Here is a 23,538-nt window from a genome sequence, read left to right on the forward strand (position 1 = left end):
CAGTCACTGGTTAGATCTGACCATGAACTATTCACTGTTTCCGCACCCAAGCATCTCCCCCACCCACAGATACCACAGTGTATACCTTTCCTACAGCTAAATTGACACTACTAGTGACAGGGGTGGGGAGTTTCACAGCCCCCACACTAAGGGGAAACACTGCTCAAGATGCAGACAGATTAACAAATGCAGTCTATAAGCATCTACACAGATGTATGGATTGTGCAATCACTGGTAAGCCAAGACTCACTCCTCCTAGACAAGGAGGTCTGGTGGACCTCTGCAATATACAGGCTATACCACAGAAGTAGGACAGTGTTCTAGACAAACAGCAAATCCCAAGAAGGGCAGACATCTGTGACCACTATTAGTATGATACATAGGTCCCTCGTGACATCATCCAAGGCTAACATCAGCAGGAGAATACGCAAGGATTCAAAAAATAACCACAAAGCCTTCTTTGGCTATGTCAAGGATCTACGTGATGACATGCACTGTGCTGGTGAAATATAGCACAAAATATGCTGACCCTACTGATATCGCCAACATCCTTGCAGGTACATTCAGTGCATACTTCACCCCCTAAAAAGCCCACAACTCTACCCAAAAGATACAGTATCCCACACATCAGAGACACACAGGTGGCATTGGCCCTCTCTAACAGCAGAACACAGTGTCAATGGAGGCAGATGTTGTCCCAGACTAGATCTTGCATACTGTACAAGACAACCTGACCCCCCCCCACCTAATTAAGCTTTCCTACCTCAGCCTCTCCATAGGCTACATGCACATACAATGGCATGTGGCAACAGTTATTCCACTCCATCAAGGTGGAATCATAACTAACCATGCTAACTACCACCACATAAGCCTGAATAGCCTGGTCTGCAATGGTATGATTCGCATCCTCATGGCACTCATTAACAAAGACATTGGTAGCCTCCAAACACGTGACCCAACCCAGGTCAGCTTGGATGAGTGCAGTTCATGCCTACTGAACCTGTTTGACATCTTACATACAGTCACCATGACTTTAGATGACGGGGAAGGTGGTTCACACATACTACCTGGACCTTGCCAAGGCTTTTGACACCATGCCCCACTCAGGTATTATTGATATACACACCAGCCTGTACATACACCCATACATCACAGGTTGGGTTGTTATGGGCTTACACACAGAACCCACATGGTACGACTAGTGGTCTCCAGGTACAACTCTTGACCAGTCACGACTGGTGTCCCACAGGACTCAGCCCTGGGAGTCCTATTGTTTGGCATATGCATCTCAGAGATACAGGCAAACACAGGTGGAGTACGGCAGACCATGTTTGGCAATGACTGCGAACTGGGAGCCATGATTGATAGTCCAGCTGACACAGATATCCCTCAAGGGGCCTCACAGAGAACATCACAGGGTGTCAATGTCACGGCCTCCAGCCAAGTTTCACTAACTGCATGGTCATTCCATTGTGAAATTGGCAACCACATATTAGCACATAAGTGGCAGCCACTTTAATATGGATTAGGTAATGGGGTATCTGGGGACTAAGGTAGATAGTGATCTCCCCTTTGACAATCATATCTCCACAGTAGTTAGGACATCCTTCTATGTAGGCCATCTGATTACTAAAGGATCCCCATCTAAACATACTGGGGTTATAGTGCCCCTTTACTCGTCATTCATCAGTCCCATCATAGGGTATAATAACCCATGTGGGATGTACCTCAGAAGGCACTTCCAACAGCTGGGAGGTCCACAAATGTACCTCGCCAAGGGGAATACTGGCCTCCAACCTATGGCCTATGCAGCCAAATTGAATAAACTCCTGCTTTACTCAGTGGCATCTCGTTTACCCAGAGATGATCTCCGCTGGCCAACACATGTCGAACTCAGGCTTGATGGATATGCTCCACCTATGGGAATCAATGTCATAGTGAGCCACACACTGTAGTGAGCTGAACCTTGCCACAACAATAACCAGAAGATGCTGGAGGGACAGCTTCCTGTCACAGACACTCCCCATACTTTGGAACAACATCCCTAACTACATTATACAGAGCCCTTCACTAACACTTTGCAAGAGAAACCTTGAAGAGTGGATGGGGAACATTAGATGCACCCCAGGGATCCCACCATTGGCTCTGTTCCACAGAGAGACAGTTAATGAATCAATGGGGTGGCAAAAGCTGACACATTTTGGCTGGGCTTATAAATGGCCTCTGGCAGTTGGCCAAGTACCTACCTATGAATCTATACATACATTATCTGCATATGTTGATAGCTTAATTTACTGTTCAGGTGTTGACTTACCTTGTGCCAATGGCAGTTGTGTATGCAATAGTTGAGGGCTGCCTATGTTGGATACACACAGTAGACTGCCTATACATGACAATTTACAGGTAGTGTGTGCCATCCATTTTTACTGTGTGTCCAGGTAGAGAAAGGTTTCAGTCCCTAGGTGCCTACACTGTCAGTGTGTGTGCTATACGTTCCCTCTTTGTCAAGGCATGGGCATATTAGGCATGCCTCCGTCTGCCTACTGGGGCTGGCTCAGGGTGTTCATGGTCTGAGTACCTCTGTGCCTGTGGGGCCCTTGGCAATGGTGGTGGGCTGTGAGGGCCTTCACCATTCTGTCCCTGCTGCATCTGTTTCCGCAGGACCATATTGTGTAGCATGGCTCACACTATGAAGATGTGGGCACATGTGCCTGGAGAGTACTGCAAGGCTCCACCAGATATGTCCAAGAAACGGAACCGTGATTTCAGCATCTCAAACAAATGCTTTATGATGATTCTGGTTTGTGCGTGTGCCTCATTATGGCATTTCTGCATGGGTGTGTGTGCATTTCTGATGGGAGTCATCATCCACGGTTCCAGTGCATAGCCAGCATCCCCCACCAGGTGGCCATTTGGGATGTCCTCCTGGCAAATAACTGATACAGCTGTGAAGCATGCCAGATGTGGGAGTATGATAGCTTCCAGGGCTGCCAGCACACACATCCATGATAATACCCTGGGCATTGCACATGACCTGGCAGTTGATGGAGGGGTATCCCTTGCAGTTTGTGTAGCACCTACCCTGCTCACCAGGTGGTGACTTGATGTGTATGTGCGTGCAGTCTATTGCACCCAGTACCTCCGGGTATTCTGACACAAGGTGCAAGAGACGCATATTGCTGGCCAAATCCTCCTGCATTCGGGGGAAGTATATGTGCTCATTGGCATGTGGTAACATGGCATCCAGGAACTGGTGTAGTACCCTGGATGCTGATGCCTGTGAGATCCCCATGATATCCCCAGTTGGTCTTTAAAAGGTACCTGTAGCTAGTATTCTCAGGCTTACACATACCTTCATATCCACTGGGATGGGTTACCCTCTGTTTGTTCTGGCTCTGAGGCATGGCCGGCACAGCTCCACAAGTTGCTGTAGGATGTCCCTGTCCACCTTGTAATGCTCTACTATCTCCAGATCATGTAGCCCCTGGTAGGTTACCCTGGGTCTGAACACTCTCCTCCTCCTCCTCTGGTGCCTGAGGTGGTCGTGTGCCTCGTCCTCTATGCCACCTTCAATCTCCAACACATGCTGGTGGATCAAAGCTATGGCAGCCCCTAACATGTACATAATATAGGTTCCCCATCTGTATACACAACTAGTGCAGAGTGTATGGGAATACACAAATGTGTGTGAGGTGCTTTCACACTTTATAGTATTGTGCTATGGATGCTGCTGATGTCAGTGGATGTGTATGAGCTATTTCAGCTGCAGCATGTCTTAATTATGGGTTTTGCAATGTGTACTGCAAGTGTAAGACCTTTACTGTGGAGATCTACTTGCCTGCCTTGATTAATCTGTTGCCCTTTAATTCACTTTTAGACCTGGATCCCCTCCCATTATTAGGCATGCATCCACCTGCCAACTTTCTTGTTTTGTACTTTCCCTACCCAGTCATGGCAATATGTGCCTTGTAGCTCATATACTGCAAATCGGCTTTCTTCTGCTTTGACACTTTACTGCTTTCTTTGCAGTACAGTCCCTCCCCTTTCCTGTTCTGCAGGTAGCTGCTTGCAGCCTATTAGCTGTTGTCATTGTCCCACTGTAGGCTCCTAGGTGTTAATTAGTCATTTGTACTCCAATTTCACTGCTGCAGCATTTCCTTATTTCTTTCCTATAACCTTCCTGTTTCAGCTGCAGTGCACGCCGTGCATACCCGTTTACTGGGTTTAGGCGCGTTTTCATCTCTGTTCACATGCATACTCAGTTACCTTGTGTACTCTCAGCTAAGCATAGCTATGGCCAATTCGACACACCCCTATCCTGCAGCTTTGCCTAGCTAGGGGCAAACCGGTTTAGCAATGCTCCAATGTGCTTACAGCAATGGCAACACACCCCTCTGTTGATGTCATCTTTATTTCAAGACCACACCTCGGTGTTATAACGCTACTCTGTGAGGAGCATCCTTACACCAGCGGGGAATCTGCGATTCACTATTACTCCTCTCATTTGCATGGCATTGCCTACTAATTCCTAGCTACTGCGTGTTACACTATCACTACCCCTTAGCAACCCTTGTGCCATAGTATGGTGTAGCATGCCTGCCATTGACTATTATGGGGAAATTGTGATATGTGTTTCATTGCAGTTTTATTCTATATTTTTATATATTCCTTGCAATCCCCTTTGCGCTCTGCTGCCCTGCACTTCCACGTCACAATAATGTGACTATATATATTAAATGTTAATTTTTATATTTTGTACATTTTTTTATGCCAATGGCTATATATTTAGCCATTGGCATATATTAACAATATAATACATGTGTTTGGTCGGCTGTCATGACTCCAGTTTTATGTTTGCAAAAATGTAAACCGTTTTCTGCGGTTTACATTTCTGTATGATTACACTATGCTTGCACCACTTCCTGAATGGCTACATACCTTCATTTGCATGCTACACTGCTGCACATGGGGTAATTAGCATACAAGGCTAGGGAGTTGTGTGGGCGTAGCGTACGCAGGTAGTGCATGTGGAAACAGCACGTATCTGAATCGCTCGGTGGCCATATTTGGTGTTAGAGCGCTGACGTTATGCCTGCACCTGGCGCAAGCTACATGAATCCTGGGAAATGTCTGTTTGCTTCATAATGGTAAGGAAAGCAAGATATTAGGAAATGACTTATAATAGCTTACCAAGCCACACCAGGATGAGACATAAAGCATTGTAAATAAAACATCAAAAATACAAAATCTTTCAAATCTAAAATACCATGTTGGGAAACTTTGGCAACATTTAGAGGACATAATTTCTCATAGAGCTACACATTGCTGTATACATCAAATGTGGGGATTCCATCTCCACAACCTGATCTTTAAATATACAAATTCTTAGGTTATATAACACTGTAAAAAAGGGAAAAATATTAACTCATTAACGCCCACCTCATGTGGAATGTTGCACCTCTCAGTGCCTGTGTATATACTTGCATTACTCACTATTTTCTGAAAAATCAACTTAAAAACATAAAACAAATCAAGGCTTTTCCCCTGTAGATTAACAATCGTAGAGTCATTTTATTAATAACTGCTTGCCCTTTCTATTCTGGCCTATTATAAACTGATAAGTCACTTATTTAAAGAAGTCAGACCACAAAAAAGGTCAGGGCAACATAAGGAGCTATGGGTGTAAATTGGAAGTATACAAAAAGCCACTATAGGCTTGAATGAGTTAAAACAGGAAATATTCATCTTTTCTCTTCACTCCAAGTTGCCTAATGTTGGAGACATAATTCACTATAGTACATGACATTTCCTAAGCTGATGAAAAGCAGCATTAATATTACAAGTCTATGTCTAAAAACACTCAGTGTTTTAAGTGTCAACAAAATGGAACGCAACAATATCGTTAAAGTTACTTTTTCCTTTGGGGATAATGAGGCTGCATTACCAGATGGACTGCATACAGAATGTTATCTGAGAACGAGAAAATAAGTTGACATAACTAACTGTTCAAGGCATACCAAGCATATACATTTGTAGTTAGTCACTGTAGGCACTTTTATCCTATTTTGTAGTTGTTTTAGACCTTTGCTTCCACTTCCATCCTCTGTGTTTTTCCAAGACACATATGCCAGTAAGCAAAAATTATTTAAAATAAAAAAAACTAAAAGAATTCTATCATTTGCCAAATGATGGAAAAGATTGAATATGTAAAGTGAAAGCACACGGAGTTACCTTCAGTTTCAACAAACAAGAGTTGGCTCCATTCTTTACTTAAAGATTTTGATATATCTTAATAGTCAAGCAGAACATATTGTGTGCTGCAGGACACCAGCACAAGAGAACTTGTACCCAGCAGGAAGCTGACAGAACACATATCATAAGCAATAGCATTGCTACAAAAAAGTTTGATTTCTAACAAAAGTACAAATTGGATAATATATTTTTTATAACGTTTGAATTTGTGACTTCAAGAAAGCATTACAAGCCTGGCAGACATAAATATAGATCTGTACAAAGATATTGACAGCAAGAACCCTGACGGAAGAGAAAATATTCTAGAAGTAAAATGTGCTGCACTAATAAACGCAGAAATGAAAACTGCATTAATGTGAAACTGCAAACTGTAGGTATCCTTAAGCAACTATATAGTGCTGATGTGAGTATCTATGATTTTTACTTACTGAATATTAGAAACTTAATGTATAATCTGGTCATTAATGTATTATTTGACGTTGCCAAACTGGGTACTTAAACTGGTACGTGGTATTACATGTGTTGATATCCACTCTTCTTTATTTCATCCATGCATCTGAGAAGGTATTGTAGAAAAGTTCCTTTCTGAAGTTAAGTATCCACACACAGCTGTCTAATTTTGTATATAAGTACTACTTTCTGCTATACTAAGTGGAAATGCCCAGCCATATCATGTAATCAAACTAGATTGTGGGACAGATGATTTATGCTATGAACAGCAGAAAGCATTTGTTTGATCAGATTTGTAAAAATAAGACTGGGTGTTGTTGAACAGCATAGGCATGGAATCCTAGGTATTCCTTTTCTGCTAGCATTCTGTGGAGCAGTTAGACTGTATTGACAAGATCTTGTTCAAAGTACACCTTTCTGCTAGAGACAAAGAGTGGTATGTGCAATAAATGCATACATAGATAGAAGTATGGCTATTTAGCCAGATTATCACGTTTTCATGTAAATAACATAAGAAACATTGTACACATCTGAAGTGACAATATCAGCAAACCATCTTTTTTTTGATAACCAGCAGGTATCATCACAGTAAAATTGCTTATATACTACTATAAATATGGCTAAAAAAACTGAAATAATTAAAGCAGTAGATGTGCAATAGTATGGATTCCTCAACCAATTATCATCACTTCATTCACTAACATCATTTTGTTTATCTTTATCTGCTAAGAAAGGAAACAAACATATTATTCGCAAAACACTGGATCTGTTACTGTAGGGCACACAATTCCTGGGTTCTACCAGTCAAGTTTTCATAGTCATCCAGTTTCCCTAAGCTACTAATCCATTCACACCCAGTATACTGTGATCTATCCCCTAAGCTGTGGCTGCATCACAAACGCTATATTTTTCTTACCAACTACAGAAACAAACACCTCCAGCAAAATAAATGACAGCATTTGCCGCTCATCACTGGAATACATGACCAAAAGAACTGGGGGTGTGGGAATTAAATGGAAGAGATATAGCCTGTACCCAGAACATAATCTGACAAATCCAACATTATAAAATGCACACAGGACAGACAGGACTGAGTCCTTAACAAAACAGAAATCCAAGATGGGGAAACCATGGCAATCTCACTTCTGATCTCTGTAGCCCTGGAGTTTAATCTCAAATAGGAAACTAGGACCAGCATGTACTATTTTGAAGACCAAGCTAACAATCTGTAGTGTCACAAATAATATCCACTGAAGCAGTTGGAAAGAAACGTACTGCAGCAGTAATCAACTTGTGGAACGAATGTTAAACGGATTGTCTCATACTTTGCTATGTGCAAATACTATGCAGTTAGTCAATCCTGGGGATTCAATAAACTCCATGCAGGCTTATTGTGAAGCATACCTGGAGTTTATATGTTTGTGTGGTAAGCAGCTGCACTAATTACATATGCATGCCATGCACCATGTTTAAATGTAAACAAGTGGAGTTTCATGGCCAGCAACAGTGGGGCTGGCCAGAAAACTGTGTAAAACAACACAAACATCTGCAGACACGTATACCTGTTTACTAACGGGCAAACTATGTCTGCTGGATTGTGCGGAAAGCCACAATGACTACCAGGGTTTTTAGTAAAGCAATGTATACAATTCCAATGTATTACATGAAAGTGTAATACAGTGTAGAGTAGTGTGGAAACCTGAGTCAGGCATACTGAATAATAGTCATGTAAATGATCTGTAAGGGTACATAGACTGCATTATAAATAAAAAGTCAGGGGAAGTGTGCATATTGAAAAGGGATGCACATATGAATTGTAGGAATGAACACAAGGGAAGAGGACAGATGAAACATGGTAATGTACAGCAGACGAGGGCATGTCAATGAAGCCAGTTGTAGCATGAACAGTAATCACATATTGGCATGATACAGTATGGGCTACACAGTTATTGTATATTATCTGACTGTCACATAGGGTGACATATCAATGGAGTGGATACTTTGTGATATAAGTATCCTGACATGAACAATGGACATGACATATATCAGGGGTGGCATAAACAATAGGTATTATGTGCATATTGTGAAGATGTGCAAAATGATTTGCCTGAATATGAATGTATTGTCACCATAGGTTTCAACCAAGAAAGACACATAGTAACAGGCCCATGGAAAACAGTAAACAGAAGCACACACAAGTTTCAACCAAGAAAGACACATAGTAACAGGCCCGTGTATAACAGTAAACAGAAGCACACACAATCAGTGACAATATCAGAATAATACTACCATGTCTTCCACATAACATATGAAACTGGGATCATAGGTGGTTCTGCAAGAACACACTTGCACAACTATTATGACTTGCCATACATCTCTGAGGGGAATGAAGCACACTTCCCTCAAAATGTAACATCTGCCAGAGGTGTTCATGGGGACATTTTTATGCCTGTATTAGAAATAACAAGCAATCCTGGTTATCTGACAAGTATGAATTCCACTAGGCTACTCATAGTGGTGTGTCGTCCGTATTAAAATTATCTTGTCTATTTGCATTCATAACAGAACTAATCCACAATGAGTTTGTTTCATCTGCCATGTCCCCATGGCTGTTGCATCAATCCTGTGTGTGTGTTGATGCTATAGGCATTATACCAATACCACACTTGGATTCAATGATTGTCCACAGTTTGCAGTCCTGCACAAAGCTGTTTGGAGAAAGGATGCATAAGACAGTTGTGATGTCTGATACCTAAATAATGGTCTAGAATGTCCCTACCACAGATTCTTGAGGTATGGACCTGGTCACTGGACTCTAGCCAGAGGTAACTTCACACACTGCAACATATTTCTCTGTCACATTTGTGTTCCAGTTGTCTACCCACTTGGTGATGTAGGTGTTTATAGCCACTTGTGACAGTTTATCTGTCATACCTGACTGTTAATTTGTGTCAAATGCCTTGGCAAGGTCAAGTTATACAGGATGATGGTGTTATCATCATGCATGCCATCAGTAACCCTCTTACAGACTGTGGACAGATGTAACATACATGATGTAGCCTGATGAAATCAAATATGGGTTTAGTACACAGTCAGGGCATTACCTGTGTCCTTTCAGAGAAGGTTCATGATGACTCCTTGGCCTACCTCATAAAGGAAGAGATTCAGGATGGGTGTATGACTCCATGCATCAGGTGATGGTCCTCTCAAGTCAGAAGAATGCATATTGCTGTACACCCTTATATGGGAACATAGGCTATCTTTAGGCTGTGTTGATGTACAGATCCAACTGTGTCCGGTAGCTCAGGTTTTAAGTCATGCTATAGGCAACCTGTGATGTTGTTAGGGCCAATTCTATATGTGTTATTAGTCGTAGAGAATGCACAGATGTGCTGCCCTGTTGAGAATAATAACTGAGTAATGTTTGTTTGTATACTTTGTCTGATGGCCAGTGGTGATATGAGACAAGCTGTCAGCTAGCAGACTGTCTATGTCCTTTGGGTGGGTATATCTGCTGACATCCACATGCAGATCTGTGCTTAGTTGTGTGTTCCACTTAACATTTCATATCTATTGGAATAATTGATTTGTGACAAGGCCTCCATACAACCTTGGTCATTCATCACATTCCACACACTGTTGCTATGCACAAAGATGCACAACTGAACCAATGTCACATACTTGCATCACTTGCACAACATATACCTATATGTGTTTCATGAGCAAGCTGTGCTTGAGCGGCCTGATGTAATATTATGACACATTAGAAAACAGTTGTTTGTGGCTCTTGCAGAACATTTCCTGACAAAAGTGCTAATAGCCACACAATGGTGGTACTTACTACCTTAATAATCCATGACTGTAGCAACACAACTGCCCATACAATGAATTCTACAAGGTTGCAGTTGCATCAAAACATGTGATACATTGGTTGTGTATATCACATCATAACAACCATATGTATGAGACAAGACTTGTATGACCATGTAATCAGTAAGGAATTGATATACTGATATTGATGTCAGTAACAGAACATTTAATGATGGTATATAGTCAAATGCAGACCTATGTCACTGTGATGGTGGAATGTGAACTGTGTAGAAGGTTGATCTGCTCCACTCCAAAAACACATGTCCTGATATGCCACCAGTGTACATAACAAGTGTGTCATAACATGTCAGCAGTTATCAAGAGGCATATTACTACAGCTGTTATAGATGGAGCATGTACTGCAATGGCATCAATGGCCATAAATACATTAACTCACATCACGGATTGTAAGAATCTTTTATAGCCATACTTACATCCACGCCTCAATATAGCACACGTCAATGACAGTAACATTGACATGTCAACCATTCATAGGGTCATAGGACATGGCCAACATCACATGAAATCCTAGTCATTGTTATACCTGTAAACAATTCCTATTTTGCATATTATGGAATACAGTAAGCCTACTGTGCATATGTGTATGCTTGTTTGATGGAGTTATAACCTGCCACTGTCCATATGGGACAGGTGTACCACACCATGACAGAATTAGCAGTCATGCATGCAGTGGTCTGGAGATGGCTTGCAGAGGCTCATGGAAGGGCTCTGCTTCATGATGTGTGTATGCACATTTGACATGAGGCCATCCTCTTCTCCTCTGCAAGAAAATGGCATGTAACCAGTGGAAAAAGGAGGGTGGTAGATGCATGGGGCTACTTGAAAGGTTTCCCAAGTAGTAGTACAATGATAAACAATTCCAAGGATCATACAAAGCCCAAAACTTACCAACAACTACACACACATGCACAGCAGTAGACTGGAAATGATTTGAACATTACATCTATGTAGTTGTAGAATATGAATGCCATGCAATGTCACAGTAACAACATCACAAATGTCTGACAGTAACACTGTCACTTTGCACTTTATGGAGTATGATAGCATTATTGTATGCTGAGGAGAAGATTTTGTGAGGAGTGCAGTACATGTGTGTGGAGTCACATCTCTGTGTAAAATTGTCTCAAAAGTGATAGGTGTACATATAGACACGCAAGTCACCTGCTGTCAGATTAGAACTTCCATATTTGTGTAGATACACAAGCTTGTAAACACAGTAGTTAATGTTACTGCCACAGTACAGGTTTATCTTGAATGTTATATAGGATAACATCCACATTGTATGCTACAAGGAGATGTTCAGAGTAAGGTTTGACATAGCGGTGTACTCACATGTCATTCTAAAATTTTCACCATAGTGATTGTTGACTACATACAGTTGACTGTAGTGAGAATAGAACTGCTACCTTCCTGTTTACACAGCACAGTACATAACATAAGCACCACAACATGTCTGGCTTTTATACAGTCCAACAATACTTTATAGCTGATGATAGCAGTGTCTGATAAGAAGAAGATAGTAATAGCACAATCCCACATAAAATTGTAAAATGCTCTCATAAATGTCAACCAAGGAAATACACACTCACACATGCCAATTATCCACAGTGAGACTAAAACACCTACCGAAGTATACTGCCTAAAGAACCAAGTATTTAATTCAAGTACCATAGCACAAGTCTAGCTTTTAGAGTGTCAAACAACACTTTATAGCTGATGATGTCAGCAGTGTCTGGTGAGAAAAAGATGATAATAGCAGTGGTGTAAATGTTGGTGTAAAATCCTCTTCTCAAATATCAACCAAGTGAACACACACACACACACACACACACACACACTCACACATAGGTTCATAGGTTCATAGGTTCATACTAGGCTATCTGCCCCAGGGCATTTATAAGCCTAGCCAGAATGTGTTTGGCTTTTGCCACCCATTTTAAATTTATTTTGCTATGCTCTTTTTCGAGGTTAGTATACTGTGCCTCTGTCTAACAGTGACACAGAAGTGATACCCGGGGTAAACCTATGATCTCCCATCCACTCATCAAGATTCCTCTTGAAGAGAGTCAATGAGGGACTCTGCCTAACCTGGACTGGGATTTTATTCCAGAGTGAAGGGAGCCTCTGGGTTATGAAACTGTCCCTCCAGCATGTCCTATTTATTTCAGTGCTGAGGTTCAAGTCTCTCGAGCACGTAGCTTGATGGGATTTGGATTTTCTGAGGTGCAGCATGTCCATTAATTCCGGGTTGGACATGGCTTTATACGTCAGGCACAGATTGCCTCTGAACAGGCGGTATGCCACTGAGTAGAGCTGGAGTTTCTTTAACCAGGCAGCATATGGCATCTGTTTGAGCCCTTTGATCCTCTTGGTGAGGTACTTTTGGGGTCTTTCCAGTTGCTGCAGGTGTCTGGTAAGGTACATCCCAAAATGGGCATTGTACTCAATTATGGGCCTGATGAGGGATGAGTAAAGAGCCACAATGACCTCCCCTGATCTAGATGTGAATCCCTTCATGATTAGGTGGGCTATATAAAATGTTTTTCTAACCACTTTGGCCACGTGGTTGTCAAATGAGAGATTGCTATCAACTTGGGTCCCCAGGTCCCTAATTACTTTTTCTGTACTTAATGGATTCCTATGTGGTAATTTGTGGACACTTTGTTTGTGCCAAAGGGGATGACTATACACTTTTTGGCATTTAGCTTGAGGCCATGGCTCTGGCACCAGTTGTCTGTTTCTATGAGGCCCTTTTGGATGATGCTTGTGTCGGCTGGAGAGTCGATTATGGCGCCCAGTTTGCAGTCATCTGCGAACTTGGTCAGCCACAGTCCTTCCGTGTTGGTCTGTACCTCCGAGAAATATATACCGAACAAGAGAGGTCCCAGGACTGAGCCTTGTGGGACACCATTTGTAACTGGTTTGGATACATACACCAAATGACCGCAGTAAGAATAGAACCCCTACCTAAGTACAACAACTAGAGAGTGCAGTATTTAATACAAGTGCCATAGCACAAGTCTGGCTTTTAAAATGAATGACAACACTTTATAGCTGATGACATAGCTGCTGACATCAGCAGTGTCTGTTGAGAAGAAGACGGTAATAGCAGTGTCCCATATGCTCGTGAAAAGTGATCTTTCATATGTCAACCAAGTGAACGTGCAGACATACCAATTGATAACAGTGAGAACAGAACCCCTACCTAACTAAATACACTGACTAGAGAATGCAGGATTTATTGCAAGTGCCACATCACAAGTCTGGCATTTAGAGTGTCCAACAACACTTTATAGCTGATGACTGACATCAGAAGTGCCTGGTGAAAAGAAGATGGTAATAGCACCATCTGACATGCTCATGTAAAATGGTCTCTCAAATGTCAACCAAGTGAGCACACACACATGCAGACATACCAATTTACTGCAGTGAGACTAGAACCCCTACCTACCTATTTACATAGCACAGTACTTAATGCAAGGGCCACAGAACAAGTCTGACTTTTACATTACTGCAAGACAGTTCATAGTGAATGACATCACCACTGGGTGTTTAAGATTTGATGTTGTGAGGCCTGCATTAAATGGATGTGCAGACATGTACAACTTTTAAAATATTGGTATTCTAGCAGATTATTCTGATTACTGAAGGATACACAGTTACACTCTTCAGACTAGACACACACACACACACACACACACACACACACACACACACACACACACACACACACGCACACACACGCACACACACACACACACACACACACACACAAACACACCAGTTGATTTCATTGAGATTATAACCCCTAAGTACTCCAACTACAGAACTCAGCATTTAAAGCAAGTGCCAAGGTACAAGTCTGACTTTTACAAGGCTGCAGGACAATTTATAGTGAATGTCATCATCACTGGATGTTTGAGAGAAGATGTTAGAGGTCTGAATGAAATGGATGTGTAGGCATTTGCAACTGTCAAAATATTGGTACTCCATGTCAGTGTAATGATGACTGTATGATATATAGCTATGCCCTTCTGAGTGGACCAATACACACATCAGTTGACTGCAGTGAAATTAGAACCCCTACCTAAGTACACTGACTAAAGAACTCAGTACTTAACACAAGTTCCATGGCACAAATCCTACTTTTACAAGCCTGCAGGACATTTTATTGTGGATGACATCATCACTGGATGTTTGGCATAAGATGTTGGGAGACTTGTCTGAAATGGATAGCTAGCCATGTACAGCTGTCAAGATATTAAAGATCTGCATGTTACCAGATTGATGAGTATGCATAGCGTGTTTTCAATGTGCAGATATATATTAACAGCTTTGCAAACTATATGCAAACAGCTGTCCTCTTTAGTACAAGTACTGGAAAATCTGAATGTGTATTGTCATTATAAAGATATGCATAATATATAAGAAAGCATTTGTTATTTATTTTTGTAGTAGTTGATATATTTGTGAACAAGTACTGAGAGACCAAGTTTAAAGTGCATGGGTGGAGGTAACAGACTGCTGCAGTGTAAAAATGTGTTCTTTTCTTAACTAGTGCCTTCTATTTGTTTGTGATTTTACATGTACTTTCAAGGGATGAAGAGTAAATGGACAGTAAACATAAGTAATACATGCTATTGTGCACTTACCAAAGCACAACACTGAGCAGCTGGTGTGCATGATTGATGGCAAAGTGGCATGTGAGATACACATTTCTAATGCTATCCCTTTTTGCATGTAGTTTAGCTGTCAACAAACACAAGTCCCATTGCTAAAGTTTTGAGAGTTCTTATGTACTGAGTGTAAGAAACACAGCAGCTGCTTAGCTGACTCTGTGGCAGCAGGTGTAAAGGCATTCATGCATTTCTTATTTAGCCCAGATGATGTAAGGTTCAAATCCAGGTGTATCTACTAGTTTTAAATATGTTATAGAACAAAGGGAAAGTGATATAGGAATGTGCAGAAGGTAGGTAGGAAAGAACCATAGCTATCTACTTCTTTAAATGTAAAATAAAAATGCGGACGTAATTTTACCTGAATTTGAACTGTTACTTCAACAAAGAGGGGTGACAACAATGCAATCATTTTGTATAGCCAATGGGACTGAATCAAGTGTGTCAAGAAGACATGTGTGCAAAGTGGAGAGCTATGCGTGGGACAATATTTTTTTGTGGGACAAGTGTCCATGTTTTTTCACTTCAGTAAGAGATGAATGTTGGGTAAGGGACTTAGGTATTTCTGGGTCAGGTAAGAAGCGTAGGTGAGGAAGCAGATGCAAACAAGCAAGACAAATAAGACAAGACACAGGGAAGGTGAGGGACACAACAGTTTGGGGACACCATGATTGGAGTTATTGAGGGGACAACAGATTTTCATGCCCATTAAACATGGGGACAATGAAAATCTAGTCCTCACCTGCAGGACTGTCATCATTGTCCCCTTACTCTGTTGGCTGTTGAAGTGCTTGAAGTCTTCTCCTATGGACCATGACTGAGAGCAGCCTTGACATCTGGCATTGGTGTACACCAATGGTGCTGTGCATGACCCTATGTACCAAACCTGGCATCTCCTGACAGGTGACAAAATCCCCACCTCCACCACTACTCCTGAAGGGTACCACAGCACAAGCTGCCAGGGTAGTGCTACCTGATGTGGGCCCAGGTAGTACAGAGATAGCAGAGGCAGTACTTCCAAGTTGGATCCCAATTGTGCTGGGCATTGGTGCAGGAGCCAGTGGAGTGGGGGCAGGCTGATCCAAGGTGGCTGGCCTACTACCCTGTGCTGTAAAGCATTTTGTGATTTTTCAGAGATGGATGACATGGAAATATTTTGACGACAAATAGAAAAAAAGGAATGATAAAGGTTGGAGTGAGAGAGAAAAAAGAGATCAAATTAGTACCATCATATGTGACATACAATGCATTATTACAATAATAAAGTAGTCTAAATCAACTTTTACTTTTAAGCATACTTCTTAATAACTACAAATTATAAGTAAGGATTGCTGAAAGTAATCCTTGCAATGTGCATATATTGCACATATGCTTGTTCCAATTATACAAATTAAGTTAACAACAGGGCATTTGTTGTTGAAATTAAATTATATATTTTTTAAAGGATTTTACTATACATTTGCTACTTGTGGTATTTGAACCTACAACATCTGACAACAGTATTAGACTTGACTCCAACAACAGGCTTGTGCTACAGACTGAAGCATGGATGTTTGCTTTTACAGTTAGGATATGCATGCTTACATTGCTACAACTGCATAGAAAAAAAATAATTTAGCTAAAAATAACAGTTATGTTGTTCTGCAGACATACCCCTTCCTTCAGTCTCTATAGATGCTCAGCATGGGCCTCTCTATTCACCATAATTTCTGTGTTGGCTGTGAAATAAAGAGAAGATAACAAGAGAAGAGAATTATGCATGCAGTCTTGCCTAAATGCAGCTGTCTATCTATTATAAATTATTTTTATCAGCATACTTACACATGGTTCAGTGTATCCCTCTTGTGCCTTTTCCAGTAATTAAAGTGATGCCTACAGTGTTCTGCATGTGGAATGCCAGTTGCACTAGAGACTGCCTTGGCCAGGCTTTTCCAAGCCTCAGACTTGTACTGGGAGCTGGTATAGTCTCCCTGCAAGAATTTTCAGCTGTGATGCTTAACAAGGAGTCCAATGAAGATTCTGGACTTCTCAACATGCCACTTCTGTGCCCTAAATTGGGCATATTCCCTTCTACAACCAGACATATCAAACCAGGCAAAACAGCAATAGTTAAAATGATTTTCCGCCAATGCCTGTTATCACATTTATTGGTAGTGCACAAACCCCAGCAATGATGCAAGTCATGTTTGTACAATGTTAAGCAGAGACAATAGTGCCAAACAGACAGGAAAGCAGTTTTTCAACTTAGAAGGCTAATCTGACACTTGGCATTATGTTTATTGTTGTTTGCTGCTGTAACCGATAGGTGATTTTACTTTGCAGACATGTAATCAAGGCATAAATTTTATGACCTGACACATTTGTTGTATGGCTTTACACCCTGATAAAATTAATGTTTACAATGCGGGATCCAAACCTATGTATAAGTGAGAAAAACATTTTCTTCTAAATGGTGATTTTTCATCCTTGCCTCAGAAGTGCTTCTAAAACATTCTCATTATTTACATATAAATACACATGACAGACTGAGGGGTTATCCATGTATGTGTGTGACCTGACCAGGTCCTGGTGTATACATCCTTGTGTGTATGACTATTATTAAAGCCTGAAGACCATCCAAGGTCAGAGAACACCATTATGATTACAGAAACATTTTCAGTATACCCTCACTAACATAAATAATTCAAATGAGTTTATTAAAATTGAGTGTACAATCTTGAATAAAATTGGGAATGTGTAATACATTTTTTATGTGAATTTTAATATAAAGTAAAATGGAACAAAAGTAAAACTATTTGGAGTTTATTGTATTATAACCCAGAATCATCTCTGTTGAAGCCCCACACTTACAGTTGCTACCACAGGCATAGTCAAAAAGCAGTTGGATATTTTCATATTCATTAAGTTTTGTGTGTTAACCACATCTTAGCATGTTTGCATGATGCCCAACATACTTGCTAGAATGTATCCATTTTGACATTGTTTACTGTCTGCTTCTTCTCTGAAGGCATTCTAGAACTAAAGGTGTTTATAAATGTTGCTAAGAGCAGTGCAATGCCACTTAGCAGGTTTGCATGATGGAAAGCAAAAAATACAACAATGTATACTTTTCGAAATTGAGAATGCCTCCATCCTGTCTGCAGGTGACCTGTCTGCTTCATGTGTGTTACCATTTGTGCAGGTTTGCACTACGGTAAGAAAAGCACAAACATGAAAAGCAAAGTGTAACTCGTTTTATCTATGAAAAAAATCTGTAAAATAAACAACAATACAAAATAAATGTTAGTACACATGAAAGATTTTTATACAACTCTGTATTTGAACTTGCACATCAATGAACCTACAAAACACAGTAAGGGTGTTGTATCCCTCTTTTCCACAGAAACAGCTTTGCAGTAAGAATGAAAATCATTGTGCATGCAAGCAAGTCCAAAATCATCCATAGTATTAACAAAACATATGGCAACTGCACTCTTCTGAGTTGCTTGTACCCATGTGTTAGTTTCATATGTAGTGCAATGAGTGACCACACAACGATTTATGGCTATTGTTTGCAGAAATTCAGTTTTATCTTATCTTTGTATGGTGTTCATTATTCTCTTATCTGAGCAGTAATCTGAGACATGCACTAAGTAAGGTATTTTATATCATCATCCTTATGTGTGAGAATATTAAATGGAAAAAATATACAGTTTTCAACAAATGCAGGGGAGATTGGATATTAATGAACACAAAATGTGAAATGTGTGCTGCTTACTTACATTTAAAACCTGAATACAATTACTTGTACACTTTGTATGTCTAAACTGGATGACACATCCACTGGAGGTAAGGGAGTCTAAATTGCTGTTGCGTTTTCCTTCTCCCTGCCAGTAGTCATTCACATTTGCAATACATTAACAACAAACACAGAGGGAGTGCTTGCACTATGTTTACATCTGATACACAGAGCCAAGAATTTGAGGTTCAGCAATTCTAATGAGTTCACACCTAATTTGTATCTTCACCATGCTCACAGGCCTGTCCCTACACTAAAAAAAGAATCCATGTAGCTAGGGAACCTGAAGGTGAGGAGACATGTGTGTGTGGATAACACAGAAGAGGATTGCTATTACATTGGATTTATCTGCACAGAAGACTATTGAACTTGATAAGGTATGATTGCATTTTTCAGTTATATATTGGATTTGCTCACATGTCACTAGGGGATATATATATATATATATATATATATATATATATATATATATATATATACATACACACATTATCAAATGCTACTTTTATCTGTATGCACTTCTTAGAAATTTACTGATAGCGCAAGCATTTTTGTCAGGGCATTTTACTTTGTCATATGCACAGCCTTATTAATTTTCATCTCAAGTGTTAATGTTCCAACTGTCTCTCTCTATAGTCTTCTACTTGTTATTTTAGTGAAAAGTAAATGTCATATATTGTCAATGACATAGGGGTGTTAGCCTTCTAGGATGGCCCATAGATACCTTTACGGAAGTCCTAGGTACAGGTAGAGGTGACTGCCAATTACATAAAATTACTGTTTTGTGGTAAATGTGTAAACATGTCTTTGGGATAGTTGGTTTGATAGCACTGATAATTCACCACAGTTTTATTCCTTTGTTTTGTACAAAATATAATTTGCCTGTTGTTTTCATGGTGGGGAGCCAAGTTCCATTTCTGTGTTGGTACAAAGAAAATGTTTTCACAGAGGTTTGCTTTGCTATTGTTACTCTTTGTTTTGGATCAAGCCCTGGTTTGTGTCTGACTGAAATATTTTACAACCACATAATCATATTTTATATTTGTATAACTGAAAAAAGATTTTTATTTCTCCAGTGGGGTAATACTGAAAAACTAATATGTGTTATATCTAAGCAGGACTTTTATTTATGTGATATTTATGTGTAGTATCCTTCTTTTGTGTTTTATGTCACCTAAGACTATGACACCCACGTGTCCTAATCCCCACAACCCCCCTTCAGTGATTCAGAAAATAATGTCATCATCCAAGCATTTCAGCAACATGGTGCCTTTCTGTCGGAGAGAGGACATGGGGATATGTCTGGAAGAATGCAAATTTGGAGCCAGATAGTGAACAATGTGAACACTGTTGGAGGATGCAGCAGCACATATGATCAGGTGCATCATAAGGCTGCTGACATGATTTCATCGGCCCAGTGGAGAGCAGCTGCAGTGGTCAGTGGATAGCTTGCTACAGGGGGTGGCTGCTACAGAGCCACCACTGACACCAAATGAAGAGTTGCTGCCCACTGTCTGGGATCCAGAGAACTCACAGGAAAGTGCACAACAGCATGAGATTGATGTTGGTGTTCCTGTTTTAGGGAGGACAAGTATGTCCCAGAAGGAGCTTCCAGGTAGGCTTACCTATGTCAAATTTTAAATACTTATTGTATAGTGAAATACAGAAAGCAATACTTAAGTTGGTTTAATAACTGTACAAAATGGAGGGACCAGTGTTGTCCAAAACCACTAGTACAAAACACACACTGTCAGCAGTCAGGAAATCTCGAAAAGGTTTTCTTGTGTAGTCGAACACAAATAGCAGCAACCAAAGAATTCAGCAATAAAATCCACTTTAATAGTAAAACTGGAAAACCATCGGATTGAGCACTTTCATCCCCTGACCAGGGATTTCAGTCTCCCCTTGTCAAGGGCACCATTTTTAAATCTTTCACCCTACCTAACAGCCCTCCCTCTATCCCTCGGTGTTTGAAGTAGCATGTTAACAGGCAATCAGGTTCAAATGAAACAAGTGTTGATTCTGATGAAATCCCCGGTCAAGGGATGAAAGTGCTCAATCCAATGGTTTCCAGTTTTACTATTAAAGTGGATTTTATTGCTGAATTCTTTGGTTGCTGCTATTTGTGTTCGACTACACAAGAAAACCTTTTCAAGATTTCCTGACTGCTGACAGTGTGTGTTAAGTTGGTTTAATATTTTTTTTGGGGGGGGACTAGTTACAGATTGATACAGTTAACAACACATTCTGTTTCAGTACACATGGACTTGGAGTGGATGTGTTATCCAAGTTTCAGTTAAATATATTGCTAATGGGCATATAAAAGGCACATTTGCTCCCTTTATTGTTATTATTGTAATGATGGTGTCCTTACATTTTGCTTAAATTTTGCTGGGACCATCCTCCCTAGCAAGTGTCATCTGCACATGGTAAGCTAAACATTTTTTATTTCAGTATTGATGAGCATTTCACAGAAATATTCATTTATCCATATGTGTGAGGTGGGTTCCAGGACTGTTTGTGAATTTCTGTACTGTCTGTGATAGTGGCACCAGTTTTTGTTTGTTAGCATATATCGAACTATAGTAGTTTAACTATTAATTTCTTTCCTGTGTTTCTTGCTTAGTATTACAGATGATCCTGACAGTTGAAGTATATGACTCTTACCATCTAATTTCAGAGTATTTGCAGACTCTGGTAATGATGGTGGCCAAACACAGGCACAGTTGGGGGGGGTGCAAAGGTTGAATCTGACACTAAGGTTGACAATAAGCCATCCCCTGTAATTTCATCGGACACAGCTAGTAGGCCTATACAAACCCATTCCAGTGAGCCCTCAGATATTGGAAAGGTGGAGGGTGAGACACTTGATCAGGGTATTATGGTTACTGTGGCTTCAATGCCTGTTTTTGGCAGAAGCTAAAGTGTGGGTGAGGTGCCATATAGGAGGGTTGTTAGGGTTTATCTGAGGAAGCCTGTTGTCCATCCTCCACCTGATCAAGGTATTTCTTTCCATGCCACTCAACATATGTTTGGGGGCCATCATGGAGATGCAGGCGCATTTCAATAGGGCCTACAATAAAATGCTTAGGGCTGTAGATGTGGCACAGACTGACACGCATGACTGCTTCCATCACAGTACCAAGCAGCATCAATGTGGGCATATTTCAGCCACATCATCTGTTGTTAGCTGACATGGCCATGCCCAATCACGGTTCTGTAATGGCACTACTTCTACTGCTTCATCAGTGGTTGAAGTGTCCACACCCAGATGTGGCAGGCCGTGAGATCATGGTCTTGGGCATACTTGTGAGAAGAGATCATCCAGCAGACAAGAGTCACGTTCAAGTAGCAACAGTGCATCTGACTGAGAGCATGGACATGCCAGTGCCCACTGCGACTCCTGGCAGAGCCAATTCTTGAGTTTGGGAAAGATGATGATGAACTGTCACCTCTACCATGCATGGCACACACTTCTAATACCAAGATATAGAGCTAGCACAGTGCTTGGCTATGTTCTTGCAGACACGTACACAACAATTTCACCTGGACTGCCCATACAGACTTACACATTCACACACAGACACACACACACACACACACACACACACACACACACACACACACACACACACACACACACACACACACACACACACATAAAACAGCTGCATGGGTCCTCATGAGGCTTAAAGCTCATTCTGTCTCAGTAGTCATTTGATACTTTATCCAAATATCTGCCTATTTCTCTTACTTACTGACATGAACTCACTACCTTTTGTGTCAACCTAGGCCTTCTGCCCCCCCCCACACACACACGACACCCTGTGCAAATGATGTTAACTGTACCATATCCTTGCATTCTAGCTTTTGGATTCTGGGATAATAAGTCTTTTGTCTGATGCTCAGGGCATATAGCTGACTTAGTGCTTAGCATATTTGAGTTTGTGATGCTATCTTGCAAATTGCACTGCTTTCTTACAAGTTTTTGTAATATATACATCCCTCCCAAACTCTTAGACCAACAATGCTGGACCAAACCATAAATAAAAGTGTGATAAAGGCCTAACAATGGGGAGAGATTTTAAACATTGTGGCTTTACAAACTTAGATAGTTAATGGAATAACAAGTTTTGTTTTACTATTTTTATGTTTGTTCTGACAGATATGAAGTCTGAAATGGAAACGTGTATCATTATTTTCTAACTTCATTCTTTAGTGATTTGCCATTACAAATATATGAGGCCAAAATGTGAACATTCAGTGAAAATCTGTACATTTTAGATGTAAGGCCTATTACTTGATAGATTTACATGTTAAGCCTATTACCTGGTAAATAACACACGTATTCACACAAGTCACTGCTGCCGCATCTTGATGTAATTGCTGTAAAAATCACCCACCTTATACTTACATTAGCAAGTAACAGTATGCAAGTAAATGCTATTCATTTGTATTCTTAGACATTTAGTTTTCTATTCCAGATTCAAC

This window comes from Protopterus annectens, chromosome 11.part0, assembly GCF_019279795.1.
Source record: "Protopterus annectens isolate FY-2018-M chromosome 11.part0, PAN1.0, whole genome shotgun sequence".
Classification (NCBI taxonomy): Eukaryota; Metazoa; Chordata; order Ceratodontiformes; family Protopteridae; genus Protopterus; species Protopterus annectens.